Source organism: Arachis hypogaea, chromosome 2 (genome assembly GCF_003086295.3).
Source record: "Arachis hypogaea cultivar Tifrunner chromosome 2, arahy.Tifrunner.gnm2.J5K5, whole genome shotgun sequence".
NCBI classification, from domain to species: domain Eukaryota; kingdom Viridiplantae; phylum Streptophyta; class Magnoliopsida; order Fabales; family Fabaceae; genus Arachis; species Arachis hypogaea.
The window spans coordinates 34,322,826-34,339,927 of record NC_092037.1 but is presented as its reverse complement, the minus strand read 5'-3'; the positions used below and the strand labels follow the sequence as shown (position 1 = coordinate 34,339,927).

At 30.0% G+C, this 17,102-nt stretch overlaps 1 protein-coding gene and 1 long non-coding RNA gene across 2 annotated transcripts in view; one reads left to right on the top strand and one right to left on the bottom strand.

Annotated features, from left to right (window-relative positions):
• The window catches only part of LOC112742597 (uncharacterized), a 44,506-nt gene that overhangs the window by 21,523 nt on the left and 5,881 nt on the right, over positions 1 to 17,102 (top strand). The gene's annotated exons all lie outside the window — the stretch shown is intronic.
• Positions 5,293 to 8,778, bottom strand: LOC112742607 (uncharacterized). Its single transcript, XR_003171896.3, has 4 exons — positions 8,293 to 8,778; positions 8,143 to 8,200; positions 7,390 to 7,753; positions 5,293 to 7,297 (listed from the first exon to the last, which is right to left on the bottom strand). It is a non-coding gene; the product is annotated as an uncharacterized lncRNA (long non-coding RNA).

Below are 17,102 nucleotides of genomic sequence, written 5' to 3'. Positions count from 1 at the left end.
CACACACAGGCCAAGTCATACGTGAAGTTGTCCACATACTATGTGAAATGGTGAATGATATATGCTTGTGGGTACGCGCAGATGCTTTTTCTTCCCTCACGTAGTGGAGTTTATGTTGTACGCCCTTCACCTTTTCCTTCCAGTGATTTTTCTGTCCTTCACAGAAAGCTTTCTGCTTGTCACTATTTGTCACAAAGAGCTTTCTGTTTGTTGTTCTCCATCCTCCTTTTTGTTCTATTTCTTTTTGTTTTCTTTCTAAAACTTCCTGTAATAAATGAATTTTAACTAATTAAAGTAATGTTCATTCTAACCTTAAATTCATTGCTTATAAACCTAATGTATTAAATCTAACATAACTTAATCAACCTAAATACGCTAATATTAAAAAACTAAACTAAACTAACTTTGAAACTGATTTAAAATTAAAATTCTAATTCTAATTCCACTCAAACCTAAAATAAATCAAACTAAAATTAAAAAAATTATCTAACAATCTCAGCAAGAATGCCTTAGCAAAATAACAGAATTTACAATTCCAAACACTTTCATAACTCAAAACCTAATGTATTCAATCTAACCTAACTTAATCAACCTAAATCCACTAAGATTCGAAAACTAAATTGAACTAACTTAGAAACTGATTCAAAAGTAAAATGCTAATTCTACTCAAACCTAAACTAAATTAAACTAAAATTAAAAAAATTATCTAACAATCTCAGCAACAATTTCTTCACAAAACAGTCATCAACATAACAATTAACATAATTAGGCAATTTCAAACACTTCAAGCATTAAAAATCTAATGCATTGAATCAAACTTAACATAATAAATCTAAATACACTAATATTGAAAAATTAAACTGAACTAACTGTGAAACTGATTTAAAATTAAAATTCTAATTCTACTCAAACTTAAACTAAATTAAACTAAAATTAAAAAAATTATCTAACAATTTCAGCAATAATTTCTCAGCAAAACAATCATCAACGCAGTAATTAACACAATTAGATCATTTCAAATACTTCAAACATTCAAAATCTAATGTATTGAATCAAACATAACTTAATCAACCTAAATACACTAATATTAGAAAACTAAACTGAACTAACTTTGAAATTGATTTAAAATTAAAATTCTAATTCTACTCAAACCTAAACTAAATTAAAAAAATTATCTAACAATTTCAGCAATAATTTCTCAGCAAAACAGTCATCAACGCAGTAATTAACACAATTAGATAATTCCAAATACTTCAAGCATTTAAAATCTAATGTATTGAATCAAACATAACTTAATCAACCTAAATACACTAATATTAGAAAACTAAACTGAACTAACTCTGAAACTGATTTAAATTTAAAATTCTAACTATACTCAAACTTAAACTAAATTAAACTAAATTAAAAAAAATTATCTAATAATCTCAGTAATAATTTCTCAGCAAAACAGTCATCAACACAACAATCAACACTATTAGATAATTCCAAATACTTCAACTATTCCAAACCTAATGTATTGAATCTAACCTAACTTAATCGACCTAAATCCACTAAAAGTAAAAAACTAAACTGAACTAACTTCAAAACTGATTCATAATTAATATTGAAATTCTACTCAAACCTAAACTACATTAAACTACAATTAAAAAAATTGAAAAAGAATTGTTCAAGAACCTGTAATGAAAAACAGAACAAGAAATAAGAGAACACGTGGATGTTGCAGTGGTAGTCACCAAAATTTCTGTGACAGTGGATGGTGGTTACGGCGAAGGGGATAGAGAGAGGGGAAGAAGGAGAAGAAAGAGGGGTATCCGTAAAGGGATGACGGCAACCCGGAGAGGGGTGGCGACGGCGGTGCTCCCGGCGGCCACAGGAGGCGACAAAGCACTGAGATAATGGTGGTGATGAGAGAGAGAGGGTGGAGATGAAGAGAGTATATGTGAAATTTGAAATGGGGGAGACGATGTTTGCACTTTCATTTAAGATATTATTACCGTCGGATGAATTCAACTGTATCGTGTTCCGTGTTCCCAAATGTAGTGTTTCATTAAATATTGTTATCGTCAGATTGTCTCGTCAAATTTATCGACTGTAATATTTTAGGATGATGAATTTTATGCCAAATCCGACAATCAATTTGACAAAAAATTCGCTGTTAATATCCGACGCTAAATTTAATGATAAATGACGGTATTTACTATTTTTCTTGTAGTGTGGACCGAAAAAATAAAAAATAAATAATATGATAATAACAATAATAATATCTTTAACCAAACTCCACTTAAAAAAGGGACAACACATAAAATAATTAGATGCAATAAAATAAAGCATTAATGATATATAAATAATTATAATAATATATATAATAGTCACAAAAATAATTTAAAAAATATATCTACCTTAGACTTTAATATTAATTTTTTCTCTCTCTAAATAAATCACAAAAAGAGATGGGTGACACTGTGCATTATCGACTCAATGGATTGGCTATCATTTACACAATCATAATCCTAGTAGTAGGGAAGCGGAGCCTTTATAGTTTGCTCTCCACATCGGCTCAAATCACGGGTCATGGGACTCGAACTGATCCTTTCGAACTAGTTGGTCCATTCAAAGATGGTAAAGGCCCCTTTGATTTGTTGGAGTGGATTTTTTTTCGTGAAAAAAAAAAGTTGAATGGTGTTTAATATTAAATTTAATTTTTTATTATTTTTGTTCTTATATCTAATCTTTTATTATTTTTTTATATTTAATTTTGGTCTTAATTATAAAATTAAAAGTGAGAGATTATACTTTATTCTTTCAAATGTTAAAAAAATTGGAGAGAATTTATTTCTAATTCACTCCACCTTTATATGGAGTGAGCTGAAACTAAACTCACTAGGTCTATATAAATAGAACACATTCCATATTATTTATAACTCATTTTTATTTATGAGAAACTAATTTAATTGAACTTAATTAATAAAATATTTAAATACGTAACATTATTTTATTAAAAATTTTTTTTTGTTATTATAAAAGGCACACCTAAATGAGTAAGATCTAAAAAAATATATGATCTCAAATTAAATAAAATATAAAATATTTTTATTATTTTACTAAAGGCATATGCCTATTGCACCCAGATATAATAATCACCATTTTTATGTTTTTATTTACTTCTTTTTCTTTTTCGCCATTACACACTAACATAGGGAAAAAAATGGTATGAGGCCATGAATTTCAAGAATATTAGTATTTATGTAATTTTTTCAAAATATCAAAGATCGTTTTACAAAAAAGAATTCGGAAGGAGTATTTTGTAATTTTTTTTTAAATTTAGAAATACAAAAATTGTAGAATGCAATTTTGATTTTTAATTTTCAAATTTTAAAATACAGAAATCGCATGATGCAATTTCATTTTTTTTTACTTTTTAAATTTTTGAAAAAAACAGGATTGCAGGGTGCAATCTGTTATTGAATTGCACGATTGGGAAATCGTACCAATCGATTTTCCTTTCTCCTGATCAGGATAGAAATTGCATGGAGCAATTTTTTCTTTCCCTGGTATATGTATATATATATATATTATCCCATCTCTTGCCATATTATTAGTTTATAACATATCACCAACCTTGCAGTCATACAAAAAAATTTTTGCGACATAGTCACCATTTTTGTGTTATTATTTTTGTTTATGTTTTGTTTTTGCTTTTTTGTTTTTTTGCCATTATTACACATTTATATAGTTTTTTTTTTTGTCAAACACACTTATATAGTCATATATATGAGGGAGGGGTCTTCTTTTTTTGGACTCTGGCCCATGCCCAACAACCCAATTCAACCCAACCACTTACAACCCCTGATCCATTTCCTAATCTTTACACGCCTAAGCCTATCTCTTTGGTTATTGCTGCCATAGTTCTTAGAATTAAATCTGTGATCGAACGGTTATATTATTGGATCATTAGATTATTAATTATCGGTTGAGTTGATTGATCCAGTTCTATATAAATAAAAAAATAAAAAATTTAAAATATATATTTTTATTAATATTTTAAAAATATTTAACTATTCTAAAACAATATAAAACAGGAATAATAAGTATTTTATTAATTTTAATCTATCATAAATATTTTTATTTTATTTTTATATTAAAATAACTATTATTTTAAAATTTTAATAATTTATTAATTAGTTTATATTTATTATACTATTATATACTAGAAGTTTTTATTTAGAAATAATATTAATATATATTATATAATTATGAAAAAAATAAGTGAGTTTATAATTATTATTAAATAAAAATATAATTTATTTAAGAAAGAGTGAATTTATAACTAAAATTAAAATAAATTAAATAGAAGTAAACTATTTAATTAAAGATATCTATATTTATTTTAATTTGCATATATATTAATATAACATATGATAGCTCGGTGATAAGAAAAAATATTTTTCTCACAAAGGACAGGGTTCGAACTCCATCTCACACATTTTGAGAAATTTTAAATTTTAAATGATTCGGTCGGATCAGTCTTACCGAATTTTACTAGTTCTCACCGGTTTATTTTGGGTTTCACCGATTCATTTCGGTTCTACATCTTGTGTGGTCTAAATATCGGACCAAAGTAATATTGGATCCGATTCACCAAATTTTCAGTCAAATTGATTGGTCTGGTCCGGTTTTAATAACTATGATTGCTGTTACCAAACTGGTACACAAGCGATCAAGCATTAGGGAAGTTTTTTTTTATGGATAAATCACACAAATAAACTAAATGAAGATTAATATTATACCAATATTCTAAAATGAAGTGGGTTACATACGTATTCTAAAATAACTCTATCTAAATTGAATCAACTAAATTTGATTTATATTTTTTCAACGTAAATCGAATCAATTAGATTTTTTTTATTGACATTTTTAAAGTTAATATAAATATTAATTAGCTTAAAATGTAAATGTCAATAATCTGTATCTAGTTTATTCGATTTACTATTGATACAGATTATTGACATTTATATTTTTTAAGTTAATTGGCATTTATTTTATATTAACTTTAAATTATAAATATCAATAAAAATATCTCTATTTGGATCAAATAAAATATAAAAAAATCAAAATAAATAAGAATAGAAATTCAACTTTTGTGTTTTAGTTCAAATTTCAGAAATCTACATTTTTATAAACTTATAAATATAAAATGGAATATTAAGTGATTTCAAAAAAATTATTAAAACTCATCATTTGAATCATTATCATCTAAAAAATTATTAAAACTCATACTAAATATAATATTGATTGGAATGAAATTTAAATGCAGATTACACAAATTAAACATGTGTTACATTTCTACATCCACAAATAAAATCAGAGAGAATTTATAAACATTAAATTGTACAGATAAAATTGGAGTGAAACTCAAATCTTACCCATTTCCACCCATATGCAAGCTAATTATCAATGAATTTGAAATGCTTTTGAATTTTTGGTGAGAGTTGGAAATCCCTAATCTCAAACTTTAAACTTTTGGATATACACCAATTAATAATTACTTATATGGCCTATCTTGAATAATTTAATTTGATTATCCCACTGGACTAGTTTTGTGTTTGACTAGACTTTCAGCTTGTGCATAACCGATCAAGCTTGAAATAATCATTTGTACTTCATTAAATAACTTATAAAAGTAACTCTTCCACCTTTCATTGATCTTCTCATCTTGAGCTAAAACCTCTCCATCTTTATCCTTTATGCACCTAACTTGATCTAAGTCTCATTCTTCTTTTACGATTATTTGCGATTCTATATATAATTTTTTCTCCTTTTTTCGTGCCTAAAGACTAGTAGAGACCCACGTATGCTCTTGTTCTTACTTCACTTACAGTCACTTTTGTCTCTTTCTTAGCCGCCTTATATTTTTCTCAATTATCTGCATTGCGGCACAAAGACCACTCTTTAAAGCACTCTCTTCTTGCCTTTATCTTTTCTTGTACACCCGCATTCCACTACCAGGACTCCTTGTCTCTTGGTCCTATCCCTCTAAATTCACCAAAATTTTCTTTTGCTATTCTTCTAATAACTTCCACTATTTTTCCCACATCTACTATGTGCTTCCATCCCCTTTCTACTTTTCCTCTTCTCCTACCCATCTTAGGAAGCTTCTTTGTTCCTCACATTTCATTCACCACCACCTCGTCCTTAGGTTCTTTGTATGATGTCTTTTCCTCAACTTTTACTCAACGTGAACATCCATGACGAGCATCCTATATGTTGTGTTATTAAAATCTCTCCCAAAATAATTTTATAATTAATGCAAAATTTTGGATCGACTCTCCTCAACAAAAAGAAGCCGATTTAAGAGCTTGTCATACCACTCCTATAGGTTATAAGATATTCGTCTCTCTTTTTAAAACATGTATTTGCGATGAGAATGTCAAAGGTTGAGGAAAAATCCAAAATAGTTTTACTCTCGGTATTGACCACCCTGAAACTATGGCCTCCGTGAATATTTCCATATTCAGACACTTCTCTTTCAACATGGCTATTTAAATATCCTCCTAAGAAAATCTTATCTCTCGAAGGTATGTCTTGGACCAAACTCTCTAGATCATCCCAAAACCTTATCTTGTATTGCTCGTCTAAACCCACTTGTAGTGCATAGGCACTAATCATATGAAAGGTACCTTCTTCCACCACAAGTTTGATAGAGATAATATGATCACCCACCCTCTTAACATCCACTACATCTTTCTTCCACTACTTATCCACGAAAATACCTATCACATTCCTATTCTTCACCTTTCCTGTATACCAAAGTTTAAATCCAGAGGTATCCAACTCCCTAGCCTTTGTGCCGACCCTTTTTATTTCTTGTAGGCACATGATGTTAATCTTCCTCATTGTTATGGTATCCACCGCCTCCATAGATTTTCCTGTTAGAGTGCCTATGTTCCATGTCCTAAATCTCAACCTTTTGTTACTCCAACCTTTACCTTTACCTTTTTCTTTGTGAACTAGCATATTTACCTTCGTCCGTTCACGAAAACGCGGGAACCCTTGCTCATTTAAAAGTACACTCGGGCACCGATGCAATGGATCTTGCTCATTTGACACTATACGCAAGCCATACAGTGCGCTCTTTCCGTGCAACGACCTAGTTTTAGCGCAATAACATCTTTGATCCATATCATAAAGATTCGACTAAATTTTTATGTTGGTTATCGAAGGTCTAACACAACCCTCCTCTTTTATTCGGGTTTAAGACCGGCTATATACCGTAGGTGTAACATAGGCAGAGTGAGGCCTACAACAAAGTAATACACATAAATTTATATGAAGATAGGTGATTTGATTATAAACAAATTTCAATTTACCAATGACTACATAAAGGCTCACCTTATCAAAGTGTTCACTTTCTTGGCTTAGATGTCATATATTTTCTTCAGTGCGTCCTTGATTATCTTCTTGTCAGCACGCAAGTCAACAATGAAAACCATAGTGTTGTTGTCTCCAATTTTCTTCATTGCCAACTCGGTTGTAAGAGGGTATTTAAGAATTTGATAATGGTCAAGGTTGTTCCTTGGTGAGGCACTAATACGGGAGTATTTAGGGTTCCTATCCTTCTTCAAAGTCTTGGGGCAATAGAATGTGACCTTTGTTCTGATCTTCTTAGCCTTCTTCTTAAAGGTAGCACCCGACTTCACTACCTTGGCAATTTTCAAGGTCTAAGCTTTTGGACCAGCCTTCTTTAAATTATTAACTGCATATAGAACACTGAGTTATCAACCCAATATAACATTCTTAATTTAAATCTCCACTTAAACTAAAAGCCTCAATGTAACTTTATGAAGGTAACAACATTATAATATAGTATAATGTAGGACCAAAATTAATGCATCATAGTTGCCATCAAACAATTTCTAGTTATAATTTCATTGTAAATATGAAAGTTGAAGTAATGCTCCAAGGTTAAAATCTACAATAGATGGGGGTAAATATGATTCTCTACGATTGGACACAGCTCATTCATTTCCCCCCAAAAAATTGCATTTTGAGACAGAAGCAGCAAGGCACAAATCTGTAGTGTCAATTCAATACAAATTAAGAATATTGTTGCTCAAGAGAAAGTGATAATGATGAAGAAAATACCTTTAGCTGGGGGCTATGGTTTTGCAAAGGATGAACGAACATTACCTGTGGTGGAACCCTGAAAGTAAACAAGAAAATGAAGTTAAGGTTCATGAAAGATGTTCAACAAAGAACAGAATAGGTTATGGTGTGCAGCAAGGTGTGACACACCTGCAAGTAGTAACTAGGGCTTCAGCACAGCCACAGGCAGAGAATGACAAGACACGCAAAGGAAGCAGAGATCGACGAACAGGAACAGGACATGGAGGAAGGATAACGGAGACTGGAGGCGCGAAGGGAATGTAAGAGGAGAAACAGAGGGTTACAGGTGAGGGTAATTATTGGAGAAGCAGTGACGTTTGAGGGAGGAGCAATGATTGAGGGCTTGCGAGAGAGAGCGAGCACCGCGAAGGGTTTGCGAGAGAGAGAGAGAGAGAGTGAGCACCGAGACGGAAGGAGCGCTGACAGAAGGAGCGCCGAAGGAGGGGTTGTGAGAGAGGGTTGCACGATAAATTCTGTATTTCGCGATGAAGAGGGTTGGAGGGGTTAGACACGCAATGAAAAGGGGTAGAAGCGCGACGAAGAGGGTTGGGATAATAAAGCTTTGATGTTAGGGTTTTCTCAAGTATCTAGTTTAAGGAATAGAAAAGAGTGAATAATATTGAAGTGCTTTTCTCAGTATTTTAACATAACTCTATTGGTACGCTTTAAAAAGTTACCGTAACGTAACTCTATTGGCACGCTTTAAAAGCGTGCCTGCTGCTCTCTTTGGCCATGCTTTAATAAGCGTGACATCAAAAAGCGTGGCCAAATCTCTAATTAACTACCATTTTTATAAAAGTGTGGCTATTGACCTCTTTCGGCCACACTTTTAAAGCGTTGCAAACAAAGCATGATCAAATCTTTAATCAATCACCACTCTTATAAAAGCGTGGTCATTGACCCTATTCGGCCACACTTTTAAAGCGTGACAAGAAAAAACGTAGCCAAATCTCAAATCAATCACCACCTTCATAAAAGCGTGGCCATTGACCCTTTAAAAAAAAGTGTAGCGACAGATCTTTTTTTTTTGTAGTGGTATTTCATAACATGCTCCAATCTAATTATTCAGTTATTGTTTTAATGATTAGTATGTTGTTCCAGTTCTTGTTTTATTGTTGGTTTTCTGTATTTCAAAATTTTAATTATTGTTGTAGAGGAGTGCTAGAGGGTCAGCAGATTTTGTGAGTTGTAGCCATCAATTAGCCATCAATAGTGTATTTAATGGTGTGAGATTTCATCTAATGATAGAAAAACACTAATTTTTGTTTTGCTGGCTAAGTGCTGGCCATATTTTAACAAATTTGCTGACCCCTAGACTTTTTCATTGTTGTATTTTAATTTTCCCTCTTCTTGATTTGTTATATTTTGATTTTCTTTGTTCGTGATTTGTTAAATTATTCATCTTGTTATCTTGATTTGATAAATTGTTCATACTGTTAATCTTAATATGATAAATTGTTAATATGATAAATTATTCACGTTATTGATCTTAATTTATTGTTTTTGTCTTGTTTCCTATAAATTAAATTCTGTATGTGATTAAATGGCTTGATCAATGATGATTTGGTATTTTACGTTTAATTATTTAATTATTTAGTTTTTAAATTTATATTTAAATAAAATTATAACATTATAATTGATATACTATTTTTAATTTAAATAATATTTTAAAATTTATATTAAACTATAATTATATTTATTTATATTTATTATAAAATAATTATTATAGTTAAATCATAATTGAATCGGTTGAATTAAAAAAATTATAAACTGATAACTAAGATAGTTCACCGATTACCTTAGAAAATTGTGAGCGAAGGAATCAAATATATTAATTACTCAATCTCCTTTCATGCGAATTCAAAATTCAAATTCAATAACCAATAAATGCGGCAGAGTAAATGTGTCTATCACAAAAAAAAAAAAAACACTCCTCTCTAAATTTATGTGCGCCTCTGCCAGCAACTCAAGAGAGTGTCATGGATTAGAGACAAGCCAAGAACATTTTTGTACTTGATTTGCTCTATGATTTATGACTTAGTAGAAAATTCAAAATAACTTTAAAAGCTGAGGAAAGGAGAAACTTTTCCAGGGTTTGAAGGGTTTATCACTGGAATCAAGATATTGTAATTGAGTGTCACTCCCTTTGGCAATGTTTATTTTGAGTAATTACCAAATCAATCCCCAAAGATTTTAAAATCAGATATTTTAGTCTTTAAAGAAAATTAATACACAGATCAATCCCTAAGGTTTTACTCTGACAGACAAATCAGTCCCCAGTTCATTTTACGGCAGAGTAATTACCAGATCAGTCCCCAAAAATTTTAAAAACGGACATTTTAGTCCTCAAGAAAAACTAATGTACAAATCAATCCCCAATGTTTTTCTCTATTAGATATAAGTCCTCTGTCTAAATAATTATTGTGCAATTAATAATAATTATTATTTTATTTTATTTTATTTTATTTTTGGACGGAGGACTATTATGTCTAATAGAGAGAAACGTTGGGGATTGATTTGTACATTAGTTTTTCTTGGGGACTAAAATGTTCGTTTTTAAATTTTTTGGAGACTGATTTGGGTAATTACTCTGCCAGAAAATGAACTGTGGACTGATTTGTCTGCCGAAGTAAAACTTTGGGGATTGATTTGTGCATTAATTTTCCTTGGAGATTAAAATGTCCGATTCTAAAATTCTTGGGGACTGATTTGGATAATTACTCTATTTTAGAATAAAGTATTAGTTTGCCTCCTAATAATTAGATTAAATTATAATTTAATTTGTAATTTTTTAAACATTTATTTTTGTCTAAAAGATTTTAGATGGGTTAAATGTTATTACAAAATTAAATTTGATATAAATAATTAAATAAGTAATAATATTATTAGTTAAATCATATCTTTTATTTATCTGTGTGTTAGAGAAACATAAATAATTTTTTTTGTAATATTTTTTTTAGTTTTTTCTTTTATAAAAAACTTTAAATTTTAACCATCAATCATCAATACTTCATAATTAAAGAAAAATTTTTATATCGATGATCATTGATATGTCAATTTTAAGATTAAAATGGAGTGTTTGAATCCTTAGAAACTGAATCAGAATTTAATCTAAATATTAAAGATCAAAATAATATTTTATTTTTTATTTTATTTTAGTGAGTAAAAGGCAAAATTTAGACAGATAAAACTTGTGTGTTTTTGTTTTTAGGATAAAGAAGTATTATTTTTTTCAAAAATATTTTTTTTAAAATTATTTATTTGGGTTCTAAAAATATAAAAGAAGAAAATAAATAATTTTTTGTATTTTTTGAAAAGCAAGCCCATCAAATAAAGGAGTTGAGAGAAAATTTATAAAAAGATTAAGGTTACAAATTTATGCTTATATATTCTTAAAAAAGATAAATATATTCATTTAGAAAATATAAAACTTTGACCATTATTTGAATCTTTATGCGATTTTTTTTATTATATTTGTTCTGTATGAAAGGATGGCTCTCCTAAATAGTTCTCTAATATAGTTTATTCACATCTTGGCAAGTAATATAATATTTGGATTGGAAGAGTTATTTTTTGGTCAAAATAAAATAGTGAATTTGAATATCTGCAAAAGTACTCCAACATTTAAATTAGTGTGTGAAATATTTTTGTTAAGATCTGAAATGAATCAAGAATGTACTTTGTTTATTGTTTTCATCATGTTTTATAAGCTATGCTCAGCTTATAGTTGTTTATCAGTTATGATTGTGATAATCATGATAATAATATAGTTTAGAATGGTTTATAACTTTTAAGACATAACGGTTTAGATATCAACTGAGTTATAACAGGTACGAATCATAGTAGGGACGGAGCTAGACTAACTATTTAGGGGACGGTATTTAATAATTTACGAAAAATATTTTATATTACTATTTTTAATGATAAATTAAAAAACTTAAATATATAATCTCAATCAAAGTAAGATAATAATACATAAAAGTTATCATTTACAATTTTGTATCATGAAAAAGCTATTGGATATTTTTTTATTTTCAAAATCATATATTATTGAATTTGTGTAAAAAATAGCTGCTAATTCTTTTTTTATATAGATCACAAATTGTCTGCAAGAAATTTATCAGCCATTTTACTTCGAAATCTTATCTTAACAATTTTTATTGCTGAAAAATTTTTTTCTGTTGTTGCTGTAGACACTGGTAGAGACAAAATAAGACATATCAATCTGTCAACCATGTGATAAGTTGTTGATTTTTCTGTTCTTGCAACTTGTTGCACAATTCAAAAAGTGTACCAATACCTTTCAAATGATTTGGTATATCATGCTAATAATCTTACAACTGAGATTTTAAAATATTTAGCTCATTAGAAGAAAAGTCAAGGGGATAAAACTTCTCTGCTAACTTGCTAATTTCTTCAAAGTCAAATGATTTGAAATTATTTTTAGGATCCAAAGCACAAGTCAAAATCAAAAGCTCTATTGTTTGCTCATTAAATATACTATTCAACTCTTGTATTTGAGAGTCAATTATTGCCAATAATACATCTATTCGATAATGATGCTCAACTGTCACACTTGGTTGACGAGATCAACCTCTTCCAAAAACATATTATGCACTCATATTAGGGACTCAAATTTCATGTTTTTCATAAAAATCTTTAACATTTGCAAGAAAATTACACCATCTACCATCTCTTAATTGTTGAAGAAGTAACTTTGATGTCGAAATAATATGCATTGCATTGAGAATATCTTGAGATTGTTGTTGCAGTGCTTGGCAAAGAACATTAGTAATTCCCATAATCTCTTTCAGTGCTTGGCAAAGAACATTAGTAATTCCCATAATCTCTTTCATCAAGTGTAAAGTGAAAACAAATTCAAATGACAATAATATTTTACTAACGCCATAAGCCTCACTTCTTTGTGCATAAGTTGTTCCGTCTTCAATGATATTATTGAGAACAATGTTAGTAGCAATGAATATTTTTACCAAATTACTAATGGAATTAAAGTGAGAACTCCATCGTGTATCCCCAACTCTTTGTAAAGTGCTTACTTGATTCGCACCTTTGGCTGTTTCTAATTCATTTTGAGCAACCAAATTTGCATTTTCAATTGTTTGAGCATCTTATAATTGATAATGTCTTTTTGAAGAAGTACTAACAATAGTGACAATAGAATTTAATTGAGTAAAAAATTTATGAATCTGAAGTACCTCTCTTAAAGTTGCCACCAGTGCTAATTATAACCTATGAGCAAAACAATGTACATAATATGCTTGTGGAGAATCTTTAAGAAACAAAGCTTACAAACCATTCCACTCATCCCGCATGTTGCTAGCACTATTATATCCTTGACCCCTAATATTTTCAACTTGGAGATTATAATGAGAAAGGACAAAAATCAATTCTTTCCTTAAAGTTATTGCATAAGTATCAGTGACATGCACAAGATCAATGAATCTCTCTTTAATAAAACCATCTAGAGTAACAAATCTCAAAACAATGGCCATTTGCTCTTTTTTAGATTTATCTTTAGCTTCATCTACAATAATACAAAATTTGGTATCTCCAATCTCTTCTCTAATTAAATTTTTCACCTTAGTAGCAAGAATATGTAGAATTTATTTTTGGACATCATTTGAAGTATACTTAGCATTTTTTGGAGCATTTTTCAAAACATTCTTTTTCACTCTTTCATTGTAAGATCCCAAAAATTTTAACATTTTCAAAAAGTTACCTCTGTTGCTTGAACTTTGGCTTGCATCATGTCATCTGCAGCGTAACCTTGAAATGTCAACCATCTAATGCAATCTATAGATGCTCCTAGTCGAATTCGATTATTTTCAATCTCTTCTGATGTTTGCTTATGAAAAAGTTTGTCGATATGTTGTGATTGTTTCATCAAATCATCACATGGTTTTATCACCTTATGATAGAATGAGTTGCGATCTTTGCTAATGTGATTCAAAAGAGCACATTCTTTTTCACTATTTACTTTTTTTCAATTCCTGAAATCACTCTCAATAAACACATTTGAACCCGTGTTGATTGAAGGTTCCTTAGCCAAAAGAAAGCATGAAAAATAATATATGACAACATCTTCTATAGAATATCCTAACCAAGATGGGAACAATTTAAACAATGAAACTTGAAAGCGACGATAATTTTTATCACCAGAAAATAGATAGTTATCAAGGATTGGTTGATTTGTCCCAACTTTAATATAATTCTGACGGATTTCATCTCTTTGATTTGGAGAAAACTTCCAAATCATTGATCGCATTCCAGGATTTCTTTTCAAATAAAAAATATTCAGTTGATTAGGAAGAAGTAGTGGACGTTTTGAGCTATTCAATGAAGAATTTGAAGTAATAAAATTTGATGATCCCTCAAGTATTGGAGTAATAATAGTAGAAGCATCTTCATTTTCTTGATCTTTTCTTTTAAAAAATGTATCAATAGTTTTGAACTTACCCATAATTCAAATGGCCAAATAAGTTCCTATAATTAAAAATATATTTAGCCAAAGGTGTAAATTATAATTTATAATATTTATAAGATATGAAAATTATATTTTATTCAAAATAAGATATTGAAATTCAAAACAATAATACTAGCATTGTAGTATAACTAATATGAAATTGTAATTAAATAGTTAATTAATAAAAAAACTAAATATACAAACTAACATATAATAACATAAATTTAATTAATAAATAATAGTAAATTAAATAAATAACTAAATATATAAAAAAACATAAAAAAATTAGGCAAGACTAACAAAAAAAAACATTAAACAAAAAATTACAATGTTAGATGTATATAACTTATTCTTCTTATTCTTTCATCCTATAACATAACATTTACTAATACTTAAAAAATTGTAATATTAAATATAATTTATTTATTCTATTTTTGTATAACTATGTGTCTTTGTTGTTAATTTAATAATGCTATTGAAATAAAAAGAGTAAAAATAAAACCTTTTTTTAAAAGGAGGAGTAAAAAATTACTTGTTGAACTATTATTTTTTTTAATCCGTAAAAAAAAGAGTGAAAGAGTAGAAGATAAAAAGATTAAACAGATAAAGAAGAAAAAAATAGGAAAAACTGTTACTATTAATCTATTGCAAAGTGAAAATGAGAAGTTTGAGTGAATGAAGATATTGAGAGAAGAATAAACATTTATATTTTATTTTTTAAATAAAGTGGACTAATAAATTAGGCCTAAAATTATTATATTTTATTAACATTATACAAAAATATGCTATTTTTTATAGATTAAAAACCCAAAAAATAACATTACTGTGTTAGTAATGAGTAAGGGAGGGGATGAGAAATAAAAAAAGAGGAGTACTAGGGGGTTAGTAGAATTTGTGATGTGTAGCCATTAATTAACCATCATCAATAGTTTAATAATGTGAGATGATATCAAATGGTGTAGGATTACTCATTTTTTTTTGGTGGTTAAGTGCTGACCAAAGTGTTGGTTCCTAAACTTTTTCATAAAGAAAAAGTTTAATTACTCTGTTGGTTTCTATAGTTTCGCGAAATTTTTAATTAGGTCTTTATACTTTTTTTTCTTTTAATTGAGTCCTTACAGCAATTTTTTTTCAATTAGGACCTTTTTGGTAGTAATTGGCTTAATTGTATAGAAACCTAACTAAAAAAAATCTGGTGCAAGAACTTAAATAAAAAAAGGACTCAACTAAAAACAATATATAAAAATTTAATTAAAAATTTTACAAAACTATAGAGATCAATAGAATAATTGAACCTAAAGAAAAGAGAATGGGGGAGGGAGAGGGAACATGTCTATAACTTATTTTTAAACAAAAGAGAGTGGGAGAGGGAGAGGGAACATGTCTATAACTTATTTTTAAACAAAGGTTAAAATTTTAGGGGAGCCATTGCCCCTCCTTCACAACTATATGTCTCCCTGCCCCTGGATCATACCCTCCAAACTTGAACAGATAAATTTTCGATTAAAACAAGTTAGAACTTTAAAATAGCATAGTTATAACTCCACTGTAGGTATGATGAAATCCCCAAGCACGAAAAACCATCCTTTCATATGAGAACAACCATTGTTCTGAAAACCGAATCGGACCGGCCAGTTCAACCGGATTAATTGGGAATCGGTCATCTAACCAGTTCGGTTGAGGTACAAAACCGTTTGGCAGAAAACTGGTAAAAAAATTAGTTGAACCGACGGTTACTCGGTGAACCATTTTGAACCGAACGGTTTTTTTCCAATTTTCAATTTAAAAAAAAAGAAAAAAATATATAAACCCTTTACCCTCTCCCATTTTCTCTCTCTCACTCACGCACAAGACCCACCCCTTCCTCTCTCTCTCTCTCTCCACTCCACAGAACCCTAGCCCCCTTTTCGTTCTCCCTCCTAGCCAACAGCAGCAGAAGCCACCGCCCAATGCCCAACGCTGTCGTCGCTGACAAACTCGTCTCCTCAGCCAACGTTCAGCCTCGTCGTCGCCGATCCTCTTCTCCTGGATCCCATGCATCTCCTCGCGTCGCTAGGTCTCATCGTCGAACGGATAGAGAGTGTTGTCACCGCCGGGTGGAACTGACCGTGGTGGCATCAAGAATCGTCGCTTGTGGAGGTGAAGGTATACTTGTCGCTGTCATCGTTTCTCTTTCCCTCGCCGTCGTCTCTCTCTGTCGCTGTCGAGCCCTCTCTCTGTCTTCGTCGTCGTTGGCCACCCTGAAATCGTGTCTCCGTCGATCCCCCTCTCTCGCGCGTCAAGCTTGTCTTCAATCCCCTCTGTGCTTGAGCTCACTTCCCCTCTTCCATCGTCATCACTCGGATTCCTCCTTCGCTGCTGGTCTTCAATTTAATTTTGCTTGTTTTTGTACTTTTATTTGGGTTCTGATTTCTGATTCTAAGTTTACTAATTTCTTCTTAGCTTGAGTTTATGA